This window comes from Primulina huaijiensis, unplaced genomic scaffold (genome assembly GCF_012295235.1).
Source record: "Primulina huaijiensis isolate GDHJ02 unplaced genomic scaffold, ASM1229523v2 scaffold16463, whole genome shotgun sequence".
Taxonomy (NCBI): Eukaryota; Viridiplantae; Streptophyta; class Magnoliopsida; order Lamiales; family Gesneriaceae; genus Primulina; species Primulina huaijiensis.
In genome coordinates, this window is record NW_027343335.1 from 21,513 (window position 1) to 28,885 (window position 7,373).

Below are 7,373 nucleotides of genomic sequence, written 5' to 3' on the forward strand. Positions count from 1 at the left end.
CAAAAGATCTCAAAGTATTTTTAAACATTCATAAAACTTAAAACATGGCGGTCCTCGGGTTTAGCCTCCCGCTAAGTCCAAGCCAGCTCACTAGTCCACGTCTCTCGTGTCCTCAAATGCATCCTCACCTGCATCGATCAAGTCTAGTGTGTCTAAAGACTCAACACGTATAAACTGGAAGTAACGAGTAGTATGTAATAAAATCACATTCAACTTCAAAATAGAACGTACATACTTGAAAATTGAACTTGCAATCAAACTTTAACATACATAAATAACGTAGATGTGCCATAACGTGAAAACTTTTCATGAACGTGCTTGCATACTTGTACATACTTGAACATACATAAACTTCATCATTTTTGCGTACAGGCATGTATCAAAGCAAGTGCCATACATAAATACGCCTGATCAGACTAAACCAAAGTACTGGGGTGACAGGGAAGATCCACTGCCACATACATGAGATCCAGTTCATGCTTTAACGGGTGGATTGGTCCTCGTTCATGCTTTAATGCTTTTCAATCTTGATCTAAACCCGTTCATGCTTTAACGGGGTGGATTGGTCCCTGTTCATGCTTTACCTCTTTCCAATCCCATACATAATTTGGTCACAAGACATTTAGCACACCTCAAAAACTTAAAAGTGTTTTCTTTGCAAGTCAAACATACTTACTTGACGTTGAGGGATATGTTGGATCTGGCTTGGGGCCACTGCTGCACCATACTAGCATGGGTTTAAATACTTAACTTGCATAACTTAGACTTAGGTATCCGCGATCACCACCGAATCAATTGAATAGCTTATGATATTCTAGAACCCTCGGGACTTGACCTCGTTTAATCATACTAACAATAGCATCGAACCCCGAAACAAACTCTAAAATGACGTGTGAACATTTCTCAAACAATAAAAGATAAGAACTCATTATTGAAACCTAAAGCAATAAAAAAAAAAAGAATACCAAACCTCCCTCCAACTGGCCCCACGCTCGGGCGGTGATATCTTACCGCTCGAGCGCCAGGTCTACTGGCCTCGGACAGAAAGGTGGCGCTCGAGCGGTAAGAAGTTACCGCTTGGGCGCCGAGTGAAGAAACTTAAAATTAATAATTTATTATATGTTAAAACATATATAAGTTTCATTAAAATTATAAAATTATGTTATTTTAGTATTGTTTGTTTATATTTAAATGTCTTACTAAATATGTTTTATTTTCAGGTTTTTACGTGTTGGTAAAATAATGATAACTCAAGCTAGAAAATTCAAATGGATGTAATTCAAACATGTTTGAAATCCTTGAGAAATTATCTACAACTTTGAAGAAGACATGATTCACTTAAAAGTTCATTAAGATGATCAAATTGTGAAAATATCATAAAGAGGACAAATTTACTTTCACCATGACCAACATATAGTAAAAAAATCATAATTATTTTAATATTTAACCAAATGTAGTGCCCGAATTTTGAAAAAAATAAAATTGTGGCAGTAGTTGTGATGGTTTATGGCTTTACGTGATGGTATGAATGGGAATGAATGTTATAGAATGGAATAGATTATGGATGGGTAGAATCAAAGGGTGAATTTGATCTAAATAGGTAATGGAAGTGCAGAAACGGTATGAAAAATGTGGTAGTAGCTGTGGTTTTTAGCATAATGTTTTGTATTTTGATCCAATTGATGTGAGGCCACTTTCATTAGAAAGATAAGACATAAGGCTATAACTTTCATGTTTTTTAGTTTTGTTCAAAATCATTAGGGAAGACGAGCCAAAAGCGCCCCGAAGTGTGTCGTGCGTATGGTCGTTCCTACATTGACACATGTTGGGAGATCGAACATAACTTTTTACTCAGACCTCCAAATGACATGAAATCAATTGGAGATGCAAGTCAAGACAAAGGGCTACAACTTTCTTGTTTATCACTTTTCCTAATTCTGAAGGGAAGAGGGGTTTTGGAAGCAGTCTTTGACGTAGCTGTGCGCAGAGCGCCCCCGAGCGGAAAAAGATGTCCGCCCGGGCGGGTCTTGTTCAAAAATTTTGGATTTATGGCCAAGAGTTCCGCGCCCTAGCAGAAACAAATGTCCGCCCGAGCGCCCAGCAATTTAAGAAAACGTGTTTTGGAGTTTGGGAAGGCATAAAATCGAATGGGATCATCTTTTTACTCATTTTCCTTCTCCTTCTCTTCTCTCTATCGGTTTGGAAGCTAGGGTTATTCATTTCTCCTTCAATCCAATTTCTTCCAAGACATTAATCTTTTATTGAAGCCTTAATCTTTGCTTGGAGATTAGAAGTTCTTCTCCTCAAGAGTTTAGAAGCAAGGTAAGAAAGCTGATTTCCTTGGGTTAGTGATTGAAGGGAAAACAATGGGTTGTTTGGTTTGAGTGTTGAGGTAAAGTTTTTAATGTAATGATTGATAGTATTGTATGTATTGATATTGTGGAAAAGAAATGGAATTGTAGAGGAGCTAATTCTTTAGCACGCACGTCACGTGTTTGACAAAATGATTCAATGAATGTTTTTATGTCATATTACGGTTAAGAAATGATATGTATTCCTTCTTTACACAATTGTTGGGATTTGAGTTTCTTGAATATCAAAATTACGGATATTGATTCGAAGCATTATTGAATTAATTATGAATTTTGTACAGAAATTGCTCTGTTTTGATAAATGATCCGAGTTCTTGAGTTATAGTAGACTTCGAAGGTTCAAGACTTCTCACCTACACATTTCGATCTTCTTTTGGTAATATTTGAAAGGTATGTTACGGTCGGTAACATACGAGGTAAAAGTATCATTTTTATTTTAAATTGAAAATTCTATGGCTCGATGAATTACTTGTGATTTGATGATGATTGTGGCCTTGAGATGAGTTTATTATAATATCGAAATGATGATATTGATTTACATCATTACATTGCATATTGAGCCACTTGTTGATTCAGATTTGATATGGCGGAGGTCGCCTTGATTTATTGATTTGTTGGACGTATGGGGCTATAGTTGAGTTGGCATAGTGTATGCGGAGGTCGCTGCTATGGCCTGAACACTCTCTATATGCGCACCATAGTCCTGGGATTGTAGAACACAGCACCCCACCTCGAGCGGATGAGTCGGTGGATGTTGCTGGGGGATTCTCTTTCCTTGGGTACCCTATGACCAGATGATTCACTTGATCTTGAGATTTATTGATAGCCCACAGCTTCTGATCATGCATTGCATTATATTGCATCTTTATGAATTTAATATGAAATATTTGTCACTTTAATTCTCATATGTTATTGATTGTATCATACTGGGTTTATACTCACCGGCATGTCCGGTACCTCTTGTTTTCATGTGCTTGACGGTAGGTGAGGCAAGGCTTGGGATGCCAGGGTCCAGCACAAGGTGAGGAGATACGAGTTAGAGTGGGATTCTCGGGTCTTAGGAGCTATTTTATGATGTTGCGATTTCTTTATTTTGGCATGTTGAAAATTATATTTCAAACATTTGAGACAATTAAATTAATTTGACGATGTTTATGTGAATTTGTGAACCACAAATTATGTATTTTACTCGATCATTTGGTTTGTTACAATTATAATTATTAGTATTAGATATCGGACCTAGGGCCCCACATTAAGTGGTATCAGAGCGTAAGATATTTGGGAACAGGGTAGATCGAGTCAGTTAGAATTGATTGAGCATGTGATGTATTTGTTAGCATTTTCATTGTGCTATGATGTGAAATACATAATTTAAATTGAGATATTATATTGTTGAGTTTTATTCGAGATTTTTGAGATTGTTGAGTCTCGAGAGCCAGAGATGATTGATACAAGATTGAGATGATTGTGATTTTGTGATTTTATATGTGTTTGATGTATTGTATATCAGACATGGCTACTCGAGGTAGAGGTCGTGGTAGACATAGACAGAACGTACCAGTGGCACAAGATCAGGACAGTGCTACTCATACTCAAATGGATATAACTCCGACTCCGATGGAGATACTGTTAGCCAGATTTCAGTCTTTGCACCCTCCGATGTTGAAGGGTACCGAGAATGCATTAGTGTAAAGGCCCGAAATTCGTGTTTGAAAATTTGCGGAAAAATTAAAAAATTTCTTTTTAAATAATTAAAATGTCTCATTCATAAGATAAACTGATAAATAAAGTTTAGTATTCAAAATAGCAGCGGAAGAATTTAATGTTTGCAAAGTATCGATTTCAAATAATCCATCAACAGATAAAAATTGAGTTCGGAAAATAATAAATGCTAAAAATGAGGTCCTCGGGTTCCACTACTGCCGACCCAAGCTAGCTTACTTGTCCCCGCCCTCGGTCCCGATATCATCAGTACCTACAACAATCAAGTCTAGTGAGTCTAAAGACTCAGCATGCATATATCGTAAATAACGAGTAAATAAATAATAAAATCGCGTGAAAGTGAATATATCATGTCATGAGGTGTAACGTAAAATATCATTTCATGAGTAACTATAATACGTGCATAACTGAACTGAAAATATTATTATTGAAATGTTTGCTCCTTGGAGCCCTGTAATGAAATAGCTTGTAAAAATTTTCTGGCGAGATTATGGTCTTCGCAAGTGACCCCTGAACTGAAATGAACTGACCGGTAACTGGCGATCGCGTGGTACAAAACTGAACTGACCGGTAACTAGCGACCGGGTAGTACCAAACTGAACTGATCGGTAACTGGCGACCGAGTGAAGTAATAATCCCATGATAGTAAAGNCGTGGTACAAAACTGAACTGACCGGTAACTGGCGACCGGGTAGTACCAAACTGAACTGATCGGTAACTGGCGACCGAGTGAAGTAATAATCCCATGATAGTAAAGTGACTACAAGCAATATCACATAAATATCAAAAATGAATATTTTGCACGTAATATAATTAAATAACATCATTAAATATCCTGTAATAATTTTACTAATTGGGTTGGATCGCTCTCAGGCTCGCTGCGACTTAAATCTAACAAGAAAAATATGCAAATGATTTAACTTGACCAAACTTTGTAATTGAATCCAAAAACTGAGACAATTACGCCTAACGACTTCGTATTTAATCGTGACTGCGTACCAACCCGAACCGCCACCGAACCATCATTTAGTCATGATTAAAATACGCCTAAAATGATGAAATAATGCTCCTAAATTTACAGTCCTCGAAATTTAGTGAATGGAGGCCAAAAACATGAAACGCTCTTTCGAGAGTCATTTTGGCACATTGCACCGTAAATTCTCGTACGACCTCTAAAATGATCCGAATTACAAACGGACAAAAACATGGCCTTCCCAACTTGATGAAGTGCTGTCCTGACCAAGGCCATAGGCTGAAAGCGGACCAAGAACTCAAACGAGCCTCCGAACCAACGTGCAAACTTGCTATCCAGAATTACAGCTGCAGCGCTTGTGTTTGCTTGCGTCGTTTGCAAGGATAATGGCCATTGGGGCTTGAACCACCAACCAGAACCTCTTATTAACGTCCTAAGGAATGATTTGAACCATGGCTAAGGGACCTAGGCCAGCCACAATCCGAACCACACCAGAAACACGACCACACTCCTAGCCGAGAACGTAATCTGCGCGCTTGGGGAGTTTTGATTCGTTTACTGTCATGGACCTTTCCAGTGGCCATTTGGTTGGCCATGGCACGATCTAGACATCAAGGGGTATGGTCTGAACCAGGGCTAAGGGCCAGATGCCAACCGAGGTCCATCCCAAACCACGCAAAACCGAGGAACACATGCAGAATTCAAAGGGGCGAAGGGGCTGTTTTGGTTCTTTGATTTGAAAACCGATGCAACCATGGACCAAACCTTGAAAGGCCGACTTGGTCACGTCTTAGACATCATAAGGAGATGTTCTAACCATGGCTATGGCCCCTGGGGCAGCCAAGATCAGATTCATCCCACTTGACAGCAAGCTGCAAATTCGAAACTCAATATGACACTAAGGGAAGTGTTGCTGCCATTCGAGTTGCTGGGGGGAAAAGAGGCTTTAGCCAATGGTCAAATCCCTTTTTAATACACTCTATATCAATCCTAGATGTATCCTTGAAAGCCTGGACGTGAGCCAACCCCTGCAATCACTAAAACCATGCACAACCGTGAAGCACAAGGTGGAACAAAATCTGTGCAGAATTTTCAATAATGGTGCTGTCAAAAATTTCGGTTTTTGGCTATAAAACCATGATCATGTAATGTTTAAAAATCATATTATGACTTGATTGAAGAGTCAAGGAAAATATACACATGCCTGGATATTTTGTTTTGAAGAAAACAAACAAACGAGACGAACACGGCACGACGGAGTCGGATTTTATTTTTTCTTTTCTTATTGTCTTGTTGGAAGCTCTCGATGATGCTGCTGCTCACACACGATTTTTCTGCTATTTTACTGATATTTTCGAATGAGGGAAGGGTAGGGAGTGTTAAGGAATGAAGGGGGAAAGATACAAGGAAAAATGGAGAAGTCAAGTCATACATTTAGATGCTAGGTACAAAGAATGTGTTGATTGTCAATCCCATGGTCCCCTCCACAATGCTGCACGTGAATTGTGCTGAGTGATGACCGAAATGAGCTTCTAGAATGCAAGATGAGGTATTGCTTAAATTATTAATTATAGGTGATAAAAAAAAATGAGGGAGTTAATATACCAAGAAGGTTATGGAAGGGTAGTCTAGAATGGNTCAAAACAATGTGATATATTTTCAACCAAATAGGTTTTTTTATCATGAGCTTCTTGATTAATTGGGTCTATAAAAAATGAGACAAACATGAGATTAATAATCTATCCTTGACTTATCACTCACACCAAACATACCCTTAGATGCTAGGTACAAAGAATGTGTTGATTGTCAATCCCATGGTCCCCTCCACAATGCTGCACGTGAATTGTGCTGCACGTGAATTGTGCTGAGTGATGACCGAAATGATCTTCTAGAATGCAAGATGAGGTATTGCTTAAATTATTAATTTTAGGTCATAAAAAAAAATGAGGGAGTTAATATACCAAGAAGGTTATGGAAGGGTAGTCTAGAATGGAGAGTTGTCAACATAATTAAATTGCTTAAGGGGTGGCCGAAATTATCTAATAAAAATGAAGGTAAAAAATTGTTGCTTAAATCTTGCATTTTAAATTCTTTAAAGTTTTAACCACTTATTAAGTTTTTTTAATAAATTAAATTGGAATCACAAGTTTGCATGGTATGATTTGTCTAACAATTTGTTATTAAAATGTTAAGTTATAATTTCTTGAGTATATCAGGCCTAGATTAATTTATTTCAATTGACTACACCTTTTAATTTAGGATTTAATTAACTATTGAACATAAGATAATTAATTAATAACTTAAGT

The 7,373-nt window shown here is 37.7% G+C and overlaps 1 long non-coding RNA gene across 1 annotated transcript; it reads left to right on the plus strand.

Annotated features, from left to right (window-relative positions):
* Positions 1-4,068: 4,068 nt before the first annotated feature.
* On the plus strand, positions 4,069-5,711 carry LOC140965899 (uncharacterized). Its single transcript, XR_012173171.1, has 2 exons — positions 4,069-4,722; positions 4,790-5,711. It is a non-coding gene; the product is annotated as an uncharacterized lncRNA (long non-coding RNA).
* The last annotated feature ends 1,662 nt before the right edge of the window (positions 5,712-7,373 follow it).